The sequence below is a fragment of the Neolamprologus multifasciatus genome, chromosome 20, assembly GCF_963576455.1.
Source record: "Neolamprologus multifasciatus chromosome 20, fNeoMul1.2, whole genome shotgun sequence".
In the NCBI taxonomy this organism is placed as follows: Eukaryota; Metazoa; Chordata; class Actinopteri; order Cichliformes; family Cichlidae; genus Neolamprologus; species Neolamprologus multifasciatus.
In genome coordinates this window covers 36,207,375-36,230,186 of record NC_140458.1, presented here as the reverse complement: position 1 = coordinate 36,230,186, position 22,812 = coordinate 36,207,375, and the positions used below count along the sequence as shown (strand labels likewise).

The 22,812-nt window shown below is 41.9% G+C and overlaps 1 protein-coding gene and 1 long non-coding RNA gene across 4 annotated transcripts in view; both read right to left on the bottom strand.

Moving 5' to 3' along the window:
* The window catches only part of LOC146495508 (A-type voltage-gated potassium channel KCND3-like), a 119,003-nt gene that overhangs the window by 47,876 nt on the left and 48,315 nt on the right, over positions 1 to 22,812 (bottom strand). The window lies entirely within an intron of this gene.
* LOC146495509 (uncharacterized) lies at positions 347 to 21,094 on the bottom strand. Its single transcript, XR_014871578.1, has 2 exons — positions 18,634 to 21,094; positions 347 to 18,494 (listed from the first exon to the last, which is right to left on the bottom strand). It is a non-coding gene; the product is annotated as an uncharacterized LOC146495509 (long non-coding RNA).

Here is a 22,812-nt window from a genome sequence, read left to right as displayed (position 1 = left end):
CTGCATTTTTGAGTTGTCAGATTTTCTCCACCTTCCTGACACAACCTCGCCGCATAAAACTGACAATCTTTTTCTTCTTAGGGAAATGTGTTATTACAGTATACATAATTATCACGTTCATACAATATAATATTTATATTGTATGAACGTGATAATTATGTATACTGTAATAATGTGATATCATATTGTACAAACGTGATATTGTTAGAACAATATGCTTTTCACATTATAACGTGACTTCTATTTCTCCTTTGCCTGGGTGGCAGCTCTGCGTAGTAAACATCTCCAATGTGGCACCAGAATGATCTGTAGACCAAATATATCAACATATGTGACATAATGTGACAAGTTTAGTCGATGATTTAACTGTTTTAAAATATATATTGCAGCTTTAAAGACAGGAGTATTAAGTCATAGTTTAAAACGCCACATAAAGACAAGTAAAAGGCTGTTGATCTAGCACCTGCCAAAACAGTAAGCACACCATCAGGTGAGGTCCCCTGATGTAGTGTGGCACCGAGAGGAGAGGGTGTTTGAGCTGAGCTACTCTTACATTTCAGCTATTGATTCTGTTCACATTGTGTCTTGACTGATGGAGTATGTGTGAGAGAGAGAGGGAGAGGGGGAGCAGTGGGTGGGTGGAAGTGCAGAAAGGGGGGCAGGCGACATGCAAGCACTATTAAATTTTAATTTCAGAAAGGTCAGCTGTTCCTCAAGGTCAAACATAAAAATAACCTTCAAAGGATGAGTGGGATGGAAAGAAGTGACTCTGCTGGGCTGCTGGGGAATAAACCAGAGCACAGAAAAAAAGGGCAAGTATGAAAGGGACAGCTTGTTAACATACACCATAAGCCAATTAGTAACCATGGTGATGAACGGAGGAGCGCAGAAACATGCTGTCTTTGACAGAAATAAGCTTTCAGATCAGGGTTTGTATGTTTTACCTACTCAAACATGCGTAAATATGCTAGACATGTGGCTAACAGCACTCTTACGCACGCAAACGTGTGTTTATTACGCACACAAACGTGCGCAAACGTGTGTTTATTATGCACGCAAACGTGCGCAAACGTGTGTTTATTATGCACGCAAACGTGTGCAAACGTGTGTTTATTACGCACGCAAACCTGTGTTTATTACGCACGCAAACGTGTGTTTATTACGCACACAAACGTGCGCAAACGTGTGTTTATTATGCACGCAAACGTGTGCAAACGTGTGTTTATTACACACGCAAACGTGTGTTTATTATGCACGCAAACGTGCGCAAACGTGTGTTTATTACGCACGCAAACCTGTGTTTATTACGCACGCAAACGTGTGTTTATTACACACACAAACGTGTGTTTATTACGCACACAAACGTGTGCAAACGTGTGTTTATTATGCACGCAAACGTGCGCAAACGTGTGTTTATTACGCACGCAAACCTGTGTTTATTACGCATGCAAACGTGTGTTTATTACACACACAAACCTGTGTTTATTACACACACAAACCTGTGTTTATTACACACACAAACCTGTGTTTATTACGCACGCAAACGTGTTTATTACGCACGCAAACGTGTGTTTATTACACACACAAACCTGTGTTTATTACACACACAAACATGTGTTTATTACACACACAAACCTGTGTTTATTACGCACACTCACACTAACAAGAACATCGGGATGATTTAAAGCTTCCATGCACTAACAGGATCAGCTGGGAAGGATGGAAGATGGGTGAATCCAGGCATCACAAATAATTTCCATCAGCCATCACTGCTAATGCCACTAATTCTAATCCATCAGACAGTGATCTCTAATGCTGCACACAGTCAATCTATCATGTTGTTTGGCATGCAGCCGTCCTCCCCTGACTTACTTCTATATATGCAAAAACACATGAATGCAACGACCACGTTTACACAAAAAACAAACAAAAAACCAAAACAAAAAGCATCAAAGCATCAAAGCAACGCAGTTATGAGATAAATGAACTTTTCACGGTTTTCTTATTCCTAATAGGAGCCAAAAGCATTAGTCAATAACACCTTAAAAAAGCCCTGTGCTGCTTTTCAGACTCACATCAGCAAAGATATGGATGTTAGCAGACTTTGAATCACAGCGGGAATAACAATCCCATCTGTGAGGCTTAGAAAAGGGAAAGACAAGCTGTAGACACAAATTGCACGCATGAACATCAAAACTCGTATAAATATTAAAACACTATTCAGGAAGAGAAAATCTTATGTGAAATGTTTGTCAGTTTATTATGGATTAAAGAAAGCAACGCTATGATCAAAGTGAGCATCAATAGATGATTTATTTAGTCTCTTGCTCACTTGATTGCCTCTTAACCGGCTCTGTGTCCACTTAAAGCGATTGCATTAACCTCTGCCACTCTCTGTGGGCAGATGAGCTGCTCCCTCACCCTCCCTTTAAGACGGGCTCTGTATTAAACTCTTCCTTCTTTGGCTGCGCTCCCTGTTTGGCCTATGTCCAAACACACACACTTGGAAAGCCAGACACAGTCTAGTGTGTTCTTGTACAGTATATCACTTTATAGGATCTGACACTTGCCTGTGGACAGGTTACATGTTTTTGGAAACGCTTTGTCATCTAGAACGTTTTATGTGGATAGCTTTCGTGCATGTGATCGTAGAAGTGGGGTTGAAGAGCAAAAGGAGGAATCGCCCACAGAAAGACTGTTATTAGGGGGATTGAAGCATATGCTCTCACACTTGAGATAACTATGTAGACATAACAGTTGCTGACAGACACATGTGTACGCACAGCCGGCTTCTTTTCATTTCCTCAGCCATATCTGACTTGTGTTCCTTCGTGCCAACTCGAGTCCTCCCAGAAGAATGTTGTAACACACCTGATCTGTTGCTCGTGCAGACTGCCTGACAGCCGGCATGCCTGGTCCTCTCCACCCTGCCCTGCTCTGTCCAGCTGGCTGTTCGAGCCCCCTGCTCCCATCATTTCCGTCTATGCAACCAAGCAGCTGCTGTACCAGGCGATCTTTGACTCTCACTTACCATTCTGCTCTTGACCAGCTTTAGGATGCTTGCATCTTTCCCCCTTTCTACATTTAGTGTTATTTGCTACCTGTGTATATCTATTGTAGAGACAACAGTGTTCATGATAACACCAAAAAAGAAAAAAGATTAGGCTATGGCCACCTTTGCTATAAAGACACGAATCCTCTGTTTTTGCATTCTTCCAAAAACCCTGATCAACGCTTGCATGGAGAGCAGCGAGAGAAAACAGCACATTAATACTAAGACCTCATTTGGTTCTATCTCAGCATATGCGCAGTGTTAGAGAAGCACACGCAGAAGAGAAACCCCCACGCAGAGACACACACTTGCCTCTTGCATATACATTATTTGCAGATTCAAGCAGTCGCAGTCGCACTTCTACAGTACAGTTAGTCTCTCACAGCCTGACATTCCTTCCACTGAGCTGTGTATGTTGAGGCCAGTCGCACTGTCAAAACATTTCAGCACCGCCGAGGAAGAAATATACAACTCTAAGACCTGCCTGCACACACACAGGCATAAAATACACCTTCAGCCAAATCCAAAGACCCAGATACGCATCGCTGCCGTCTTTAGAAACACGTCTGTCTGAGGACAGAAACTATAAGGTGGTGAAAACAATCTAAATCTACTGCTGCTGTACGTTTGTGTCTCTGTGCTCAGAGAGCAGAGTGCAACACTGTGTGTGTGTGTGTGTCTGTGTGTGTGTGTGTGTGCTCAGAGAGCAGAGTGCAGCACTGTGTGTGTGTGTGTGTGTGTGTGTGTGTGCTCAGAGAGCAGAGTGCAACACTGTGTGTGTGTGTGTGTCTGTGTGTGTGTGTGTGTGCTCAGAGAGCAGAGTGCAACACTGTGTGTGTGTGTGTGTGTGTGTGCTCAGAGAGCAGAGTGCAGCACTGTGTGTGTGTGTGTGTGTCTGTGTGTGTCTGTGTGTGTGTCTTTGTGTGTCTGTGTGTGTGTCTTTGTGCTCAGAGAGCAGAGTGCAGCACTGTGTGTCTGTGTGTGTGTGTGTGTGTGTCTGTGTGTGTGTGTGTGTCTGTGTGTGTGTGTGTGTGTGTGTGTGTGTGTGTCTTTGTGCTCAGAGAGCAGAGTGCAGCACTGTGTGTGTGTGTGTGTGTGTGTGTGTGTGTGTGTCTGTGTGTGTGTGTGTCTTTGTGCTCAGAGAGCAGAGTGCAGCACTGTGTGTGTGTGTGTGTGTGTGTGTGTGTGTGTGTGTGTGCTCAGAGAGCAGAGTGCAGCACTGTGTGTGTGTGTGTGTGTGTGTGTGTGTGTGTGTGTGTGTCTTTGTGCTCAGAGAGCAGAGTGCAGCACTGTGTGTCTGTGTGTGTGTGTGTGTGTGTGTGTGTCTGTCTGTGTGTGTGTGTGTCTCTGTGCTCAGAGAGCAGAGTGCAGCACTGTGTGTGTGTGTGTGTGTGTGTGTCTGTGTGTGTGTGTGTGTGTGTGTGTCTGTGTGTGTGTGTGTGTGTGTGTGTGCTCAGAGAGCAGAGTGCAACACTGTGTGTGTGTGTGTGTGTGTGTGTGTGTGTGTGTCTGTGTGTGTGTGTGTGCTCAGAGAGCAGAGTGCAACACTGTGTGTGTGTGTGTGTGTGTGTGTGCACTGCTCCAGTGCCTGAAAGTGATTGCTAAGGGCCGTCCTGTTTAACCTTAAGAGAGACATTCTAAAGAGACTTTCCTCCAACCTGAGGAGACCCTGATCAAATGAATTATTTCTCACTTTCCACTTACTGCACGTTCTACTAACTAACTGGTGTCAACAGAGAGCAAAATATTCATTTAAAATCCAGTTTAAGTGCACTCTCTTGAGCAAGTAAAAACAGTTCAGGACAGATTTCCTTGCAGGGAAAGTCGAGAAAACTATTATTTCTACTCATCAACTTTCTCTGAGGAGAAGTTAAAATGTAGAAAATGACACAAATCGTATCATCTTCATCAAGAAAATGACCAAAAATTGCAAAATGACTTGCGAAACACATTTCCCTGTTGTTTGTAAAGCTTTACAGTACAATCTGTTAATGGAGTCAAAACAAACACTTAACAGGGTTTTGGAAAAGTGGACTTCCTGCTCTGCGTGGTAAGCCTTTAGGGATGCACTGAAAGCTTCTGCAAAGGCTGCAAGACAGGAGAAAGAAGCTGTATCAGCGTAAATGTACGTGACTATTATTTCATTTCCATTTTAGCGTGTCTTATGATTTAATACAAGCATAAAGATTTCCTGCTTCTCACTTGCTTATACGCGAAAGCCTTGATCCAGCCCTTGTTTCTTCGTATTTTACTGGCAGCAAAAACGATAGAAACCGAGTTCTGCAGCTGTACAGTGCTAACAAGCTTCAATACTTGGTATGACCACCTTGTTGGAGACCACCTTCTTCAACACAGCATGAACAGTCTTAGGCAAGCTTTCTTTGAGTACTTTAGAAATACTTCGTTAGGCATGTTGAATACCAAAAGCTCTTCTTTAGATGTTGCCCCCAAAATAACAGAGCCTTGACTGTATTTCACAGATGTAGACAGGATAGGGTATTTGATATCCTGAGGCAAAACTGGGATTTTGATGTTTAATAATAGTCTTTGTATAAATTACAGAATATTTAAGCAACTTCTAGTTTCTAGAAAATGAGAAAAAACAGAAAATTATTTGCATAGTTTTTTTGTGTTATTTGGTAATGTTTAGGTTTATGGCTGGAGGAATACCAGTAGTTACAGGTTTGGATAAGACCTGTGGACACTGGTTTTTAGTCCAGTTCTTGTGTAATACAGCATTCCTCAGACTTTTCCCTCCATGTTTCCCTTCCTTAAGAAGTCTTCACAGCCAGCCTTCCAGAAATGAGAGCATTGCTGATGAGCCTCCAGTGAACAGTAGATCAACTGAAGGACCCGATGCATCTCTCTGGTCTCATGTCGAGTCTTACCTGTTTTGTTTTTTTTGAGAACAGGACTTTTAGATACTGTTTATCAGCTGCAGATAGTTTTTTCTAGCCTGTCACTTTTTCTTTCATTCTCTACTTGTCAAGTTTCCCCAAATTATTAAGAGCACACTGCACACCATGCAGCGATAGTTTCTTGTCTAATAGCTTTTTAGGAATCACCTTGTTGGTTCAGAAATACTATTTTATACCTGTCAAACTGTCTTTTGTTTGGGTTTCTAAGTGCAAAACTACCCGTTTCTACTGTATTTCATATTTCCAGGACCTAAGATTAGAAACAACACGTCTGTATAGACTAGGTTAATGTTATGTTAATGTTACGATCATAAAGCAGGCTTGAGTGTCATGGCTATTTTACAATACAGCACTGAGATGTGGGATGTTATTCATTAATTTATGTGGAGACTGAACGATGGTCTAACTCAGGGGTCGGCAACCTTTCTGATGGCGAGTGCCATTTAAAACTTCCTCAGAGGTCAGTGTGCCATATCATTGCATTAGCAATGAATCTAATAACGCTCTATATTAACAGTTACACACTGTGTAGAACCACTTTATAAGATTATATTTGTTGGCAGATGTTGGCAGCTGTCAGCGAATAGTTATCAGCTATTCTGAAACAAAAAAAAGACTTTTTCTCCATAACAGCAAATGAAATGAACAACAGAAAATACAAATGCTATTTATGGCCTCATCACAACAATGATACGAGAAATAAACTGGGCCAACATAGCATGTTTGAACCCACTCAGAGACACAGGTCTCCCAGTGTCCAGCATTCAGACCTGAGGACTCGTGTGAGAGAAAATCTGCTCACACAGACATGTAGAGCCAAACACTGTCAATAAGGCCTCTGCAATGTTCTGAAGACAGTTAAACCTGTCAGGTAGTGACGTCCAGCAGGTGAACATGCAGCTCCATGAACACGCACAGCTGTGGATTCCAGCTGCTTCGATGTTGCCAGTTAATGCAGGACTAATCCAGCTGCTCATTAAAGATTTCTGGTTTGATCAGAAAATAAAACATTGGTCCAAACACCTGAAAGTCCCAAAAACACATCTCGAGTCTTCGGATGTATCCGTGTATCTCCGTGGTGCTGATGCTGAGCGGACAGCTGCTGAAGCTTTTGAAGTGTCAGAATGTGGAAAGTTAGCAACGTCCCTCTCACCAGTAATTTATTTTTAGCCAATTACAAGTTGAATCTGGTAGTTGGGTTGTTAGCTAAGATACCGTCATTAAGAAGCAGCACAACTAATGTGTGTATGTGATCTAATCTGCGATGTGCACCGCTGGCCATTTATTTTTGAATGCACCTTCTCAGATTAACTCGCTGTGTGTCGTGCCCAGAGCTGGACTGGGACAAAACAACAGCATTTTGACTAAAGACCGGCCCCCCAGGTATTAAAGCCATAAAGCCTTTGAATGAAAACGCTGTTGTGACAGTGATGCACAGTCTTGTTGGTATATGTATGATTTCTATACACAAGCTTCAGATAATTATCTAATAACAATGAGACATTTTAAATGAGAATAAGAAAGTATTTGTGCCCCCCTCTCCCTGTTAATGCCCTACCTGCCCCCCTGGCAACACTTTGCTAGACCCGCCCCTGCACAGTTACCAGCTGTCAGCTACTTAGAAAAGGATCCTGGTGTTATTTGTCTCTCAGAAATAGTTCATAACTCATCCATGTCACCTAAAAGGTAAACCTGTTTCTCCATCACCTGTTCAGCTCTGATGATTCAGTAAGGACATCTCCTGGTTTCATCTTCATGTTTCCCTCTCACCACATATCCAAACCCACATCATGACCAGCAGCTTTACAGCTGTGGCTCCAGCAAACATCAGCTGATACTAGAAATTAATATCAAATAAATTCTAACAACAGCTGATCAAGCTTAAACGTGCTGCTGTTGTTTAGCGCGACATCGGCTGGTTTCCTCTTTCTGGAGCAAAGTGATAAACAAACAAGAGAGATCAGCTGATCATTGATCAGTTTCATGATTGAAGTAGAAACAGGCGAGAGAGGGGAGAGAATGAGAGGAGAAGAAGCAGCTGTGCAGCAAACACACAGAATAACAGCTTTGTGTCTTTTTCATTGTAGCTGAAGTTCGGGACAAACTGTTCCTTTTCACCTCAATACAAAACACTAATAATTTCTCTGAATGCGGGAGGACTCCGTCTTTTAACGGGATGGTTGGCAACTCTGCTAACTAACCTTATGAATAAAATAAAGTTCAACATCAGTAACATCATAGCACCCACCCAGAAACTCCATCGTGCTAGCTAGTAGCAGTACGAGTTAATGTAACTGACTGTAAAAAGTCAGCACAATGAAAATAAACTCCACCTAAACTTGGTTTATATCTGACCCAGACTGCAGCTCATAACTTCTTACCTGAAGTTCAGTTCACCTGACGCTCAGACCGGCAGCCGCCTCGGGTCTCTCCTCCTCCTGCCTCTGATCTTCCTCCTCCACCTGCTGCCTCCACCACTTGTTAATGTTACTGAATCTGTGGAAGCTCCACGATGCCTCCACCAAACAACTGAGTTATTTTTACACACCGGCCAGCATCTGGCCGATCCAACACCTTTCATTGTTTATACCGTTACAAAGAAAATAAAAAAAATCATTGGGCCACTGAGCAAATGCCCGGTATGCCCGATGGCCAGTCCAGCTATGGCCATCAGTTAACCCTTCGCGTGCCAACAGAGGCACGCGTGCCCAGGGTTGCCGACCTCTGGTCTAACTCTTCCAATTGCAGTTCGCAAACGATTTACTGATGAGTAAACACACGACGCTGTGTGCTGGTGTGCATGTACTGTAAGACATGGCAATGTGTGTGGGCCTGGAGCACAGAAACAGCCTTTGGCCAAATAAACAAGCTAAAGTTTGCCTCTTTACTGCATGTCTGCGGGTAAGAAAGTTGCCTTTGATCTGCAATTAGCATTCATATATTCAGAACACACACGATAAACACTTGCTTTCTCTCACATCTCATCTCTAAAAGAGAACTCACGTTAACGCTGTCAGAACGGATATTTCACCCCCATCAGCTTGGTTTTCACTCTGACGCCCCCCCACAAAACAAAAAGCATCGAGGGCTCCCAGCAGAGATGGCCAACTGCACATTTACTCCCAAGTCAAAGTGGGTGCTCTGACCTTTACAAGAGCCAGATTAGATGTTGCACTTCATTCTAGTCAAAACATCAACCCAAGGCAAGACATGGCAGCTACCTCTGCTGTCATTCAGCCAACAAACTACAAAGGGAGCATAAAACCTAACGACTTCCCCCCTGTGCTTGCAATCTAATGACCATGTCAGCGTGAGAATTAAACCTTCCAACTAAGCATAAAAGCACAAACAGGCGCAACAACACGTCTGTGAGGGCTGCACTGGGCTAATCACAGGCTGTCTGTGTAGATGCTGCGTTGTTGTTTAGTTCCACACAATTACATTCACAATAACCCAGAGCTCCTTAGGTCCCTGCAGCCAAAAGCTGCGTTCCACTGCACAGCATCCAAGCCTTGTTCCAAAACACCCGTAATTGGCTGAAATGTAATCAACTTACCAGGAGCGGTAAACTTTGTTTTAAATTAACTGCTAAACGGCAAGTGATGAAAACCTAAACTTGCTTTAACTCACCGGTCCCCAAAGCTGCGAGTAGCTAGAGCATGACCAGCTGCCGGGACACCTCACGAAGGGAGAGACAGAAATAAGATGTCTGGAAATGCACTAGAGAACGAGCCTTCCCAGACCTCTCTGTCCTCTCATCTTACTGCCAGAGAGGGGACCTTGGACTTTCATGCTCTGACAAACACAATTAATTGGGGCAAAATGTGGTGCCCTTGGGGCTCCAATGATTCCTGGCTCATTTAATTTGTTCTGCCTTCAACCTGTATCCCCCTCAAGCGTGGTTTTAGGCAACGACTGCCTTGGGGCTGTGGTGGCGATGCCCATCTCAGTAAAGCTATTTGTAGACTAAGAAGACACATAAACTAAATTATTTTTGCTCCCATGGGGGCTTTTTCAGAAGAGACAGTTTTGCTTTTTTTCTAATAGAAAAAAACGAACAAGCAAAAAACAAGTAGTTAAAAATAAAAACACACAAAAAACTAAAGATTTTTGAGAGACCCTAGCATAAAATCTGTTGATATGCTAACCAAGAGAAAAAGATAACAGGGAGGTTATCTTTTTGTCTTGGACAGAGCACGGAAACAATAACGTCTCAGGAGAAAGTGAGGCATAATGTTCAAAAAACAGACGTGACGGAGCAAGACTGAATGCAAGCAAAGCTGAAAAATGCAGCAAGAAAGAGAGCAGCTACGCAGTGTGAAGGCAGTAAGACAGAGCTAAGCTGGGGAGCTAAATTCAGCATGCAGGGTGAGTTCCAGTGAGCCAGAGCGAGCGAGTGTTTAAACAAGTGTTGTGACTCCTACACGGCCCACGCTGCATATCGAACCACATCAGTATACCACAGAACAGGTCTGGTGGGTCATCAGCAGCAACAGCAGCAGCAGCTGAGAATAGCCTTGTAAGGCTTTGCTGACTGTCAGCCTGCTGCTTGGACTCCACTCGAGCGGTGTTTCATGTGGAGCTCAAGGGGCTGATGGGAGGTGTATGTAGGGCTTATGTAGGGCTTATGTAGGCTTGTGGCGGAGTGAACACAAACGCACAAAAGCAGGAAATTAAGAGGGAGGAACCACAATTACATCAAAAGAAAGAGATGTGGGATGGCTGCAGCAGAAAAATGCAAACACAGTGAAGAATGAATGCTCTTTGTTATCACAATAGCGTTTGTCTCCGGGTGTAAAAGCTGCTACGTGGAGACGTCTTCATTACCAGTAAGTGCTAGAACAGTTTTCATTTATGGGCACATGAATAGAAGGCAAGGGATAAAGCATGTCACCGTGCTTAGATGAGCAAAGTCTCTAAAAATACAAGTGTATTGTTTTATTATTCTCCTTGAAGTAGTGTGTGTGCATGCCTGTGTGAGCTAAAGCATCTTAATGAGGATGAGGTCACCTGAGAGTACTGATGAGTACAAATACACACAAATATTTGATCATTATTTCATTAAGATTACCGTGACATCACTCACTCATTTCACTAAAGAAAAAACAACAGTGAAGTAATTATGAGCAATCATAATACAGAATAAAAATCTGTAAATATTGTAATTTGCTGTTTATTATGTAAATCACATCAGATTAGACTGCATTGCAGTGATTAGCAGTAAATAGCTCATCCAGCGTTTTCCCCCCATTTCATCTCAAATTGTGCTTTTAGTTGCTGCTAATTTCTGTTGTTGTCGTTAAAGCTGATGCTGAGATTTCAAACCACTGAAACTAATTCGGTGTCCATGTTTAGATAAGTTAGAAATCTCTTACCAGATTAATTAAACTAAAAACAACCTTTAGACTAATTTGTCTCCTTATTTATTTCCACGTATGATTGTATGCTTGCACTGCATCTGAGATGATGAACTTGTATAGCATTAACCTTGCAGCACAACTTGTAGCATGTAATGTTTCATGGGAAAGGTGATGATTCAAATGATTCATCTCGGCTGTTTTACCTACCGACGAGAGCGCGGTTAAGCTCACTGCCGGAGGCCTTCATCTCTTTCCTTGCATCTAAACTTCTGTATGCTTCCCAGAGCTACTATGGAAGAACATGATTTCCTCATGAAATGTGCATAAAGTAAGTGTTTTTGCACTCAGGCACAACTGCCTGCGTGTTCTGTATTTTATACATTTTACATACAGACAATGGTAATTGAGCAGAACGAGCAGTAGGAGACACGGAGACAAATTCAAAAAGGCAAGACAGAAATAGAAATCCACCCCAAAAAAGGAAAGAAATGCCTTTGAAGGGAGACTCAGATTCATCTTATCCCGCTGAGAACGAGGGCTCAGGATTGTGCCGTACCATCAAATAGGAGTGATCTGGTGCTGATGTCCCACAGCTCCTAAAGGCTACGGCTCACAAAGCCTCTCATTTCAGTGCCCTCCTCTTTAACTCATGCTCTAGATCATATCTGATCCTTCATGCTTTAACCATAAAGAGAAATCACAGGGTAGAGCCACACTTTTTGTTTTATACTGTGTAACGCTGTACTACATCTGTGTCTGTTTGCATCCACACTACTGCAGCATTTAAGGACCGCTAAGATGAAAACTCTGCTGACCCAGTTTTCAGACTGTGGGGTTGTGTTTGGTTTTGCAGTAAGAGAATTTTGGAAACCACGATGCCGATGCCCACGTTTGCTTCCTGTCTGAGTCCGATCAGTTACCTTAATCAAACCGAAACATTAAAGCCAATCTCAAGTGCCTTTTGTGATCACCCTTCTTATGTGCGCACCCCTCTTCCATCACCACAGCTCTAAGGTTTCTGCATTTAATTTGTTTGAAATAACGAACGCTCTGCTTCAGGTGTACGATGACCTACGCACACAGACGGTGATTTACTTTTACACGGCTGTCAGTGAAGATATAATGATATCATTTCTGAAACACTAACTTTGTCGCAGATCATTTTCACATTAAAACACAATCTTAATGTGGCTCTAATCCAAGAAAACAGCATTTCAAGAAGTTTTAGCTCTGATGGCAGACAGCTGTGTTTGACTGCTTGACTGTACAAGTGTGTTCGAGTTAAGCTCCTTTAAGACTCGCAAAGCAATCTGGAACTCTCTGCCAGCTGTATGTGTTTATTTAAAAAGGACTTTTTTCCCTTCAGTTTTCTCTTGCAAACTCCCAGCATACAGCCCGGTGATGTTTTCCATAACATGTAGCTCTAAAACGAAAAGCAGTTAGATTGCCAGAAAAGTCACACAACACATAACATCTCGAGGACAACATAGCATGTAAATTAAGCATAGAATGAAAATGAATCTGCAGAACTCATCCAGACATTTGCAGTGCTTGAGTTTAGATGGCTGGATATTAATCTGACGGTGCAATTAGAGAATCTCTATGCCAAAGACGAGATAGCAAAGGGAGCTCAGGGGCTCTTGCAGTAAACAATCTCCAGCCTCATAAATAAACTTGCTGCATTGTCTGTTACCGTGTGCCAGATGCCCGATATAACATGAGCGCTTCTATCTGTCAGGAGTCCAGACATGTTTGAACAGTCGACAGAACTTTTCTATAAACTTTTCAGCAAATATTCTGGATCTTTGTGGAAGTCAAAAGGCCATTCATCACCCTAAAGATGACTAAGGATTTATTATAGATTCCATGTCTGTAACGCATCACTGAGAGGAGAAGCCAAAGAATGGTACTGTGAGATGTCAATGAAAAGCTCTGGGCCCTGCAGGCAGTGAGATAACAGGTGAACTTCAGGGATTCTACCTGTGGGGACCTAGAAATGAAAACACCAGCGGAGACAGCTCTGTTCCCAGGAGGTCTGCTTTGAAACTACATCGTGTTGCACTAGTACCTGTAGCCACTGCCACACACACACACACACACACACACACACACACACACACACACACACACACACACACACACACACACACACACAGAATGCATCATGAATTCGGCAGACAGCTTACAGTACTTTGCAAAAGTTTTGAGTCATTTTGCTGATTCCTTTATAATGTGCAGTACTTTAAATCTTGACATTTTAATGTCCTCTTGAACAATAGTTTTTGAGGTTTTCTGAAGGTCTTTCAAAGTTTGGTAGATTTTTGGTTGAAATTATCATCAGTAAGTAAGAAGGAGGTCAGGAGAGTCCAACAGTGTCTATAGATCGTGGCTCAAGAGTTGGGAGTTTGCCTTGTAATCGGAAGGTTGCCGGTTCGAGCCCCGGCTCCGACAGTCTCGGTCGTTGTGTCCTTGGGCGAGACACTTCACCCGTTGCCTACTGGTGGTGGTCAGAGGGCCCGGTGGCGCCAGTGTCCGGCAACCTCGCCTGTGTCAGTGCGCCCCAGGGTGGCTGTGGCTACAATGTAGCTGCCATCACCAGTGTGTGAATGTGTGTGTGAATGGATGTGTGAAGCGCTTTGGGGTCCTTAGGGACTAGAAAAGCGCTTTACAAACATACAGATACAGATACCATTTACCAAAGCCATATTTAAAACACAGTGGAGGATCTGTCATAGTTTGGAGCTACATTTCAGCCAGCAGTGTTGGGGATATTTCAAAGTTGGTGAAATTATGATCGCAGAAAAGTACCACCAAGCTTTTGATTGCAATGCCATCTGGAAATGCAATGATCCCAAAGAGATACAGTGTAATAAAACCATAAAAGATAGCAAACACACAGTGGATAACTACTAGCCATGGATTGGCCTCCCCAGAGCCCGGACCCCAACATTATTGAAGTTAATTACAGTAACGATCAAAAGACATCCAAAGAAGATCTAGAGAACTATTCCTGAAGGCTCCTTAAGAAAGAAAGGCAAGAAAGCTTACCTAAGAGAGCTGTGTTGAAGAATAAAGGTGCTAAATATTGACTTTCAAGTTCATTAAAATTGTGCAAACTCTGTTTCTGCCTTACAGGTATTTCCGTGTATGTTAGCACGTCTCAATAAATCACTGCACATAATTTAGATTTTCTTAGCAAAATATAAAGGGCTGACTCAAGAGTTTTGCACAGTACTGTAGAAATAGATGCAATATTACTGCAGGCATGTTGTCACTGACGTCTCCGTTTCATACTTCATCAGAATTCATTATGAACAACTGTATTGCTTATTTACATGCTCTGTCACAACCCAGGTTCTACACAAGACCTTATGTTCACAGAGCAAAGTCATGCTTTTATATTCATGCATGATATCCCAAACGAGCCATGACTGAAACGCTCTGGATGACTACGAGTGGCCTTTGAAGTAAGAACAAAGAGAATGCTCTTCCAGTTTCTGATGCCTCTCTTTCTTTCCTGCTCTCGTTCCTGCTCGATGGTTTATAGCTCTCACTCACTTTTTTCTTTCCCTAAATAGAACACCTGTTATCAACTATTCCTTTTAAACTCACCTTGTGAAAACACTCTGATTTACAGTTCCTTCCTAAGCTCTTGGCTAGGAGGGCTACAATTACAATATCCAAGTAACCTTACTTTGTCTTAGATTGTTCCTAATGAGAGTTACTCTCTCATGGGAGAGATGATTCAGGCAGAGTGCAAGGTCAAACATAGAGTCTGTATTAGAAATTAGATTGTACAAATGCAAACACATGGAAGGATGCTGAGCACGCACAGCAGTACAAACAGGTGCAGAGGAGAGGCCATAACGCAGACTTGCAGACACATGATGTTCACACGAGGAGAGAAGCAAACACACTGACCTCTTTCAGGTCCTGTGGAGCCGCACCTCAGAGCTTTGAGCTATTTTTAGCCGTTTAGTCTTCAGACAGTTAACCCACACCGCTCACAGCGTGTGCCCCTAGTGGCACGTCTTCAATCAGATAGCAGTATTTATCTACACATGCACACACAAGAATACATAAAGGTTGCCTACACAAAACAGGTGGAAGTACAAAACCTTTCCATACCACAGTTAGCGGATGATGGTAAGTATGGCAGAAACTAATTATATTTATTAACCAGTAATCCAGAAATTCTTGTCATTAATTGGTTGGACTATAAAGTAAATTTTGATACAACCAGAGACAAAAATGGGAACATTTAAACAGCAAGAGGTGCTAAGTGATTGCCATTTGGGCTTCAAAAATACACTCAAAATGAATTTATAATCACAATTCTTTCTCGCTCATTACTTATCAAGCCAGCAATTACATAATTGAGAATTCACCTCCTGTGGCAACTGTCAGTGAGACTACGCTGGGAAATAAGGACAGTTCGTTTCAGCTAAGCTCACGATGGTATAAATTCACCTAATAAATCCTTCAAATGTAATTTACATCACAAAAAACCAAACTGCTGCAAAGCTGAAAGCAGACAGTTGTCTTGAGTATCACTGTAACCTAAAGCATTTGTGGACACTTAATTTAACCACCAGTCTCCGTAGTCTGTGTTGGGTAGAAACTGGACAAAGCTTTCGTGTGGTAGATTACAGTTAGCTACACTGCAACATAACACCAACATTGACTGGTGTTACTCCTTAAAGTCTGAAGTTTCACTTTTAAAAGTTGTGCAACACTAATAAACTATGTGAACTGTACTGAATTAGAGATCTGCTAAGCTATTTGTCATGCTCTTTAGTCAGAGGTTCTAAATCAGAGCCCATACTGCTGTCAAATTCTTTAATAATGCATCCATCTCTCCTCTTGAGACCACTACAACCATGCCTTTATCCGCCCAGTGTGGGGCGAGACCCTGCGGCCACTCTCTCTGCTCGGTGTCCCACATTGCTGCCCAGCTCTTTTGTCTGTGTGGCTCTGAGCAGCAGTCGCTTTCACTCTCTTCTTGCAAAATTCTCTGTATGTTTTCATGCTACATTAAGTAATGATGGACGGGATCAGCGAAGTGCACCCCAGGCTTCTTAAGAAGTACATGCAGGTGTATATACGTATGCTGCCATGATTTGAGCAATATATGTGAATGAGCATATAGCGCCACATCTCCAAGGTGATTTCTTTTTGTTTGTTTTTGGCAAGGATGCCTCTTTTTCATAGTGATTGCCTTTTGCCAGAAAGAACCCTTATGTCAAAGAAAATGTTACTATAGCAACTAATGCTTTATATGAAATGTCCAAATGCACTGATATTCACATCCGAATCCAGTGTTAATTCCTACTATATTCAACATTTAGTTCACTATAAAAGAATGCTTTTCTAATGGACACTAAATACAAAATGTAATTAGTCTAATAGGAGTTTGATCACAGCAGTTTACAGGTTAATGGGTGCAAGAAAGTGTCAACCACCAAAAAGTGTGTTAGTAAGGTTTGTCACCAGAGCAGCATCGGAGCGCCTTGGGATTGGTTGAAAGCTTTTATTCTAAAAGATATTCCCTAATCTGGTATTTTGATTACCTAGGTAATATATATATATATATATATATATATATATATATATATATATATATATATATATATGATATATTTTTTGGAACAGTGTAGAGACAGAAGAAAAGTCAGGGAATCTCCAAAGACATTTGAATTAAATCTATGGGGAGATGAATGTTTGCAGTCTATAAGTCCTCTGACTCGAGCGCCTTGATGGGAATTCTTGTTGAAACCGAATTGAAAATTGAATCGACTAAAAAGAGAGATTCAGTAGCAGCTGGAGCCATGCTACTGAGATGGCTGCGACACAAAGTTTACGTGAAACCAGCAACAAAACCTTTAAAAGTTCATGTTTTTGTCTTTTTCTGGAACCCACATTTATTCCATTTGGGACCTAATCTTCTTCCTTTGTTTTGACACACATCATAAAATAAAGTACTGTGTTTAACTTTGAATAAAGTCAATTTAGGCAAAAATAATAAGAACAAAAAACAAAACAATAATGAGAAACCCAATTAAGGCCAGTATTTACAGTGGATAGTTAGGAACTCAGCCTCTACGACACATAATTATATTCATGCCTTCATTGCTTGTATCACTATGAGTCTGAACATCTGGGTTAACAGTATTTAGGAAAGCAAACATATTTACTTCAGTACTATAGAGCACCTGTTCAGCATGCTCGATGTTGTGAGAGCACTTTACAGGTACGGTTAGAACAAATTTCATTATTAAGATCTACACCATGACACCGGCATAAAGAGAATCTGTGTTGTACAGCGACAAATACAGTCATGAATTATGCAGCAGAGGAAGAAAATGAAAGTAAATTAATGTCAGTATTCATACCATTCTCTGGCAATAGTGCATCTATATATGGTAATGCCAGTAAAGCCGTTTCATGGATTTCAACAGCAAAGAAGAAAAAGTAAAGGGGTGAGAAAGAGAAAGTGGGAAATAAGTTCCTCCACACACAACCTTGCACGAGTCAGCACACACAGAAACACAAAATTCCTTTCCAATTAGACTCTGTGTGTCTGTTTGATCCATGGTGCTGCATGCATGCAAAACTAACACAAACAAAAGCGCTCAGCTGGAGATTACATAAGCCAGTATACTGTGAATACTTCTTCTTCTCTCACCTCTATTTTTCTCTCGCTTCTCCTCTCGTACGCATTCTCATGCCAGGTAGAGGCTTTGTTTTCTTCTTCTTCTATTTTAATGCAACATTGAAAAAGCTGATCTGACAAATTAGGAGAAAACAGACTAAATGACTGTAACGAAGTAAAAATGTAAACTAATCACAGAGACTGAGCAATAAATTGTGTTAAAGGGAAAAAAAGAAAACACTTCTAAGGTAAAGTATTTCAGGCTCCCTAAGCCAAAATTAATTTCCCTGAGGTCATTATGTATGAAATGCAGTTCAATAAATCAATGTTTAGCTGTGGTGGTGAGAAGACAGCTCAGTGCACAGGAATACCTGCTTTTACACTATTGTGTTAACATCTGGTTTTAAGCTATCAACACAAAGGTTTGCCTGTATATTCCCCAAATAAAAAAACAAACATATGATCCACTATTTTTTTCATAGGCAGGAAGGCTGCAGCTCTGCAGACGGGAGCTGCAAACTGACGGCTAAACGCCCCGCCTCTATTACATCTGTTGTCCTTATTTCTGTGTAATAGTGTTTATCTGTATGGTCACAAATAAATTATGAAGTCAAAAGATAAAAAAATCATAAGAAAAAACATAATGAAAACAAAACAACTGGAAAGATGAAGAGTGCTGGGTTGCGGTGAATTTATCTTCTACATTTAAATTAATACACTTCTAAAAACCCCATAAATCCACTTATGGTTGCTCTCTGGCACTCGGGGGATCAGCTAAATCTACAGCCAGTATTGTGGGCAATTGGCAGGGCAATGGATGATGATTTATAACGTGAAAACACATCATGCAGGAAATAAATGATTCGTCGTGCTTCTCAGTGGTGGCAGAATGAGAGAATAACTGCCCACTTGGTGCAGAGGTTAGGCACTTATTACCGACAGGACACCCAGAAGAACATAAACACTCCATACAAAGAGCTTCAGTCACCGCCGCGCGGGTTTTCACCCAAATATTTCATGTTTAACATTTCAAGTAGGTTGTTTTACATGCTTCATTTAACTCAAATAACTCTTTGCACTGTGAAAGGTAAAGTGACTGTACGTCACCATAAAAAAGATGTAACTGTCATTAAAGTGTCATCTGGTGGCCTGCCATACTGTATTCAGAGCCACGTAGGGATTATGGTGCCTCACTTGAGTCACCGCCCCATCTCCTCTGCCAGCCTTTCCTATTCGAGAAACTAATAGAGCTGTTGAGTTTCCATGAATCTCATTGTCTTTATCAGGATAGACGGATGCCCATTCACCGTGTCTCACTCTGTCACTTTAGAGGTTTCTTACCTCACCTCTCTCCTTCCTATATGCCAGTTGATGAACCCTAAGTACCGAGGCATGCTATATCAGTCTTCTGCCTTTCCTGTGTCCTCTGTGGGTTCTTGCATAAGCCATTCCTAAGCGTTTTGTTTTTTGGCTTTAAAGAAAAGGTTATTTGTTCAATAGAGAAAATAGACATGAAGCTGCCAAAAAAGAGGAGAGAAAAGAGATCAGTCTGTCCTGTTGATAATATTTAAGTTGAGAGAGAAAGACAGAGATCAAGAAAGACAGCAAAATGCTGCTAAAAGCAAGACGGGGTAAAGGGCACTGATGACATGTGTTTCTATACATGTATGTAAACAAAAAGCCACAGAAAGTGTGCTGCATCAGTATAAAATATATATATTACATCCCATGTATAATTTTTATAGTATCAAAAATGTTGCATTGATGCAGTACAAAGCATATGTATTTGTGTGTATGCATGCTCATATATAAACATAATCCTTCCAGTAGGCAACTATTTTGGATTAATTCAGAACATGTGACCACTCAGCAGAAAAGTCTTTTCACATTTACTTCTTCTCACATCTTTCATCTCCCAGCCAGCCCTCCCTTAACCTCTTCTAAAAGCCACAGCTGGCACAGTGTGGCATTGCCAAATAGTGCCCATTAATGTAGCAGACGTGCTCTGCATGCTCATGGCTAATACCTGCTAGTGGGTGTGAAAGTGTCCAGACTCATTTATAATTACTGACTTACTGATCCTTTGATTGACTGTGACTGTGAATATGAAACAGCCTGCAGCCCTGGCGACCGTGAGCAAGCTCTTAGATGAATTTGCCGATGACTGTGATGGCGTGACGCAGAAATGCATTTTTTTCCCAGGAGTGAGTATGGCACTAGCTGGCTCTGAGCCCTGCTAATGAGCCCTATGCATGATGAGTAGTTAGTGTTGCACAAAAAAATCAGTTTACAAAGAGCAGTCACTGTTGTATGCAAAGCTAAGTGATAATAGAAATGGAGTCATGCTATTTCCTGCCTCCGCTCGGGTGCTATTGGGGATGCACAGAGACCTACTACTCCCTCTGGATAGGGCTAATTGCAGTATTTGCCAGCGGTTCTATTAGAGAACATTTTATTTCCACACTAGTTATTGTAATGTGGTAGGAAGGCACACAGAAAGCATGAGTGGAAAGCTACTCCAGAGATTTTATTGTAAACAAGACAGCTGAGGTACTCAAAGATGAGAGGACAAGAGAAACGAGGAGCATCTGATATGCAATTCCCTCGCCTGATGTGCAAGTGTCACTGCAACAGTTCTAATTGGTCGGAGGAGGCAAGAGCTCACATGCTGGACACAGGAGACACATAGACTGGCATATGGCACTCAGACTGGAAGGCTCGTCGTGGAGCGCACACTCATACACAAACGTACAAGGATGTTTGTACTCCAACAGCCTTACAGTCGGCCGCTCTTTTTTCAGCATAGCTTTTGCTGTTTATCGATGTGGAAAAGATGAACCATATATGGATGAGGAAGCATATAAATAGCAACAGCCGCATGCACGTACACACAAGTGCATTCAAAGACACCCACCTACACAAACAGAGAGCAGTATGAATATTTAGCATTGCAGAAGTGTGTCTTGCCCACAAGCATGTAGTAGTGTTACCACAAAGAGCAAACATGGTCTAATGGAAAGCCGACAAGTGGACAGCAGGGTAATAAACACGTTTAGATAAATCAGACTCTTCAGTGCTGGAGACAACAGCAGTCTTACTCAGCTGTAGGTGGATCTATACTATATATATATATATATATATATATATATACTATATCGATACTACATGTGTTGCAAAACGGTTTCAAAGTAAAAGCCAGTGCTGCTCCACACTTTCATTTGAATGTAGATTCAGATGGAGAATCAACTCAGGATAAGTCACTCAGTCCCATCAAACTCGTCTTTATGCACTAACCCTGGACTGAAGCCTGATTTACAGCCATTTTTTATTTTCCATTCTGATGGTGGGGCTGTGACTTCGAATGAAACATTTGGTAGACAAAAAGGTTTGGCACAACAACACAGAGTGCACATTTAACCCCCCAAATTATGTATTGGCGGGTCTACTTTAGGGCAGAAGGTTAGTGATGACAGCAGGAAGTGGGCCAGATTTTGATCAAAGGTCTCTGGCCCGTTAATGAATTTAATTTAAGCAGAAACCCACTGGGCTCAAAAATGAAGCCAACATACAAGTGCAAATCGGCAGTTCGGTGAATGGCCACTTAAGACTGCCTCAGAAGGGGAGTCAAACCCCGTTTACTCATATCCTGATATCTCCAACTTCAGACATTATCCAGTATACAGCCGGGAGGAAAATGTGGTTTTGGTCTCAAACGACAGTTCTTAATTTAACTTTCTTTCTTAATTTGTATCAACAGTACAGGGAGTGAATTTACGCCCCCCCCCCCCACCCCCCCAGTGTACTGTAAATTGTGGCCACGTTGAAGCATGAGTGAGTGCCAGCTAGGCTGCTAGCTGTGTGCTGCTGTAGCCTTTACCTCGACTCATCTTAGTCGCTGAACTGGACCTCTCCATTTTGGGTTGTGGGGTCTTTTAGAGCATTTTCTCACAGTGTCATGTGAATAAAACTGTAGCACTTCATTTGTATTTCATGCATCACTAATTAGTGGTCAGTGTCTGTACAATGAAGCTTTACAGCAGCCTGTTTACTGAGCATTCGCTGAGTCTCATGCATTCTCCTCTGGCAGCTGAAAGCCAACATGGCCAGCGCTAAAAATAAAGTTGAGGCTTCAAAAGACACGGTCGCTGCGCTGATCTTTCACGTGCCATCTGCAGATTAATGCAGTAAAATTATTATCAAACTCTTGTGGTGAACAAATGCTCTTTATGGAAAATGCATATCAACAATATAACATGACATATGAAAACAAATAAGGACATTTTAAAAAGGTTTTGTGAATAATTGATATGCCTGGATTGATACTCCTTTCATAAAAGCAGAGAATGGCCCTGAGAGAGAAGGGGGACTATAACATCCTGTGAAAAGTGATGTATAATTAGGCATTAATGGATAATCTGGGTTAAGGCCCCTCTGTGAGGCTGTGCTTTGTTGGATAGAGGGGTAGAGTATCACAAGGGAATGACGCATGGAGCTCAAAATACAACAACAAGACCCTCAGATGCTACATCTGGAGTTGTCATGGTAACCATTTCCCAAGAGTAGGCCAGCTGACAATCAAGTCCTGAAATGATACGTGTGCGAGTGTGTGTTTTGCGCGTGTTGCTGTCAACAGGCTGACAGGGCGAGACAGAGTTTAATCTCAGCAGATTGAGTGTGTCTATGTTTATCATCAGACTCACAGAAAAAAGCAGGATCACAATCAAACGGGATTTAAAAGATTTCCACGCCAGTAACTCGTCTATAGATGATAGTTTGTAGAAACTCAAGACAGGGAAACGAGTTATGGCGCGAACAAAGGGTGCAAAAGAG